Raw genomic sequence first — 3,211 nt, forward strand, 5'->3', positions numbered from 1 at the left:
GAGGACATGGCGGTGCTGGTACAGATGTGTGGCTGTAGAGATGCTGGAGAGAGAGAGGACATGGCGGTGCTGGTACAGATGTGTGGTGTAGAGATGGAGGAGGACATGGCGGTGCTGGTACAGATGTGTGGTGTAGATGGAGGAGGACATGGCGGTGCTGGTACAGATGTGTGGTGTAGATGGAGGAGGACATGGCGGTGCTGGTACAGATGTGTGGTGTAGATGGAGGAGGACATGGCGGTGCTGGTACAGATGTGTGGTGTAGATGGAGGAGGACATGGCGGTGCTGGTACAGATGTGTGGTGTAGATGGAGGAGGACATGGCGGTGCTGGTACAGATGTGTGGTGTAGATGGAGGAGGACATGGCGGTGCTGGTACAGATGTGTGGTGTAGATGGAGGAGGACATGGCGGTGCTGGTACAGATGTGTGGTGTAGATGGAGGAGGACATGGCGGTGCTGGTACAGATGTGTGGTGTAGATGGAGGAGGACATGGCGGTGCTGGTACAGATGTGTGGTGTAGATGGAGGAGGACATGGCGGTGCTGGTACAGATGTGTGGTGTAGATGGAGGAGGACATGGCGGTGCTGGTACAGATGTGTGGTGTAGATGGAGGAGGACATGGCGGTGCTGGTACAGATGTGTGGTGTAGATGGAGGAGGACATGGCGGTGCTGGTACAGATGTGTGGTGTAGATGGAGGAGGACATGGCGGTGCTGGTACAGATGTGTGGTGTAGATGGAGGAGGACATGGCGGTGCTGGTACAGATGTGTGGTGTAGATGGAGGAGGACATGGCGGTGCTGGTACAGATGTGTGGTGTAGATGGAGGAGGACATGGCGGTGCTGGTACAGATGTGTGGTGTAGATGGAGGAGGACATGGCGGTGCTGGTACAGATGTGTGGTGTAGATGGAGGAGGACATGGCGGTGCTGGTACAGATGTGTGGTGTAGATGGAGGAGGACATGGCGGTGCTGGTACAGATGTGTGGTGTAGATGGAGGAGGACATGGCGGTGCTGGTACAGATGTGTGGTGTAGATGGAGGAGGACATGGCGGTGCTGGTACAGATGTGTGGTGTAGATGGAGGAGGACATGGCGGTGCTGGTACAGATGTGTGGTGTAGATGGAGGAGGACATGGCGGTGCTGGTACAGATGTGTGGTGTAGATGGAGGAGGACATGGCGGTGCTGGTACAGATGTGTGGTGTAGATGGAGGAGGACATGGCGGTGCTGGTACAGATGTGTGGTGTAGATGGAGGAGGACATGGCGGTGCTGGTACAGATGTGTGGTGTAGATGGAGGAGGACATGGCGGTGCTGGTACAGATGTGTGGTGTAGATGGAGGAGGACATGGCGGTGCTGGTACAGATGTGTGGTGTAGATGGAGGAGGACATGGCGGTGCTGGTACAGATGTGTGGTGTAGATGGAGGAGGACATGGCGGTGCTGGTACAGATGTGTGGTGTAGATGGAGGAGGACATGGCGGTGCTGGTACAGATGTGTGGTGTAGATGGAGGAGGACATGGCGGTGCTGGTACAGATGTGTGGTGTAGATGGAGGAGGACATGGCGGTGCTGGTACTGATGTGTGGTGTAGATGGAGGAGGACATGGCGGTGCTGGTACAGATGTGTGGTGTAGATGGAGGAGGACATGGCGGTGCTGGTACAGATGTGTGGTGTAGATGGGGGAGGACATGGCGGTGCTGGTACAGATGTGTGGTGTAGATGGAGGAGGACATGGCGGTGCTTGTACAGATGTGTGGTGTAGATGGAGGAGGACATGGCGGTGCTGGTACTGATGTGTGGTGTAGATGGAGGAGGACATGGCGGTGCTGGTACTGATGTGTGGTGTAGATGGAGGAGGACATGGCGGTGCTGGTACAGATGTGTGGTGTAGATGGAGGAGGACATGGCGGTGCTGGTACAGATGTGTGGTGTAGATGGAGGAGGACATGGCGGTGCTGGTACAGATGTGTGGTGTAGATGGAGGAGGACATGGCGGTGCTGGTACAGATGTGTGGTGTAGATGGGGGAGGACATGGCGGTGCTGGTACAGATGTGTGGTGTAGATGGGGGAGGACATGGCGGTGCTGGTACAGATGTGTGGTGTAGATGGAGGAGGACATGGCGGTGCTGGTACAGATGTGTGGTGTAGATGGAGGAGGGACATGGCGGTGCTGGTACAGATGTGTGGTGTAGATGGAGGAGGACATGGCGGTGCTGGTACTGATGTGTGGTGTAGATGGAGGAGGACATGGCGGTGCTGGTACAGATGTGTGGTGTAGATGGAGGAGGACATGGCGGTGCTGGTACAGATGTGTGGTGTAGATGGAGGAGGACATGGCGGTGCTGGTACAGATGTGTGGTGTAGATGGAGGAGGACATGGCGGTGCTGGTACAGATGTGTGGTGTAGATGGAGGAGGACATGGCGGTGCTGGTACAGATGTGTGGTGTAGATGGAGGAGGACATGGCGGTGCTGGTACAGATGTGTGGTGTAGATGGAGGAGGACATGGCGGTGCTGGTACAGATGTGTGGTGTAGATGGAGGAGGACATGGCGGTGCTGGTACAGATGTGTGGTGTAGATGGAGGAGGACATGGCGGTGCTGGTACAGATGTGTGGTGTAGATGGAGGAGGACATGGCGGTGCTGGTACAGATGTGTGGTGTAGATGGAGGAGGACATGGCGGTGCTGGTACAGATGTGTGGTGTAGATGGAGGAGGACATGGCGGTGCTGGTACAGATGTGTGGTGTAGATGGGGGAGGACATGGCGGTGCTGGTACAGATGTGTGGTGTAGATGGGGGAGGACATGGCGGTGCTGGTACAGATGTGTGGTGTAGATGGAGGAGGACATGGCGGTGCTGGTACAGATGTGTGGTGTAGATGGAGGAGGACATGGCGGTGCTGGTACAGATGTGTGGTGTAGATGGAGGAGGACATGGCGGTGCTGGTACAGATGTGTGGTGTAGATGGAGGAGGACATGGCGGTGCTGGTACAGATGTGTGGTGTAGATGGAGGAGGACATGGCGGTGCTGGTACAGATGTGTGGTGTAGATGGAGGAGGACATGGCGGTGCTGGTACAGATGTGTGGTGTAGATGGAGGAGGACATGGCGGTGCTGGTACTTATGGAGTTTAATGTCTTACACAATATTTATGGGTGTGATGTGTTTTCTGTATGTTACAGTACATTTTCTCCTCACAG

The sequence above is a fragment of the Hyla sarda genome, unplaced genomic scaffold (genome assembly GCF_029499605.1).
Source record: "Hyla sarda isolate aHylSar1 unplaced genomic scaffold, aHylSar1.hap1 scaffold_2618, whole genome shotgun sequence".
In the NCBI taxonomy this organism is placed as follows: Eukaryota; Metazoa; Chordata; class Amphibia; order Anura; family Hylidae; genus Hyla; species Hyla sarda.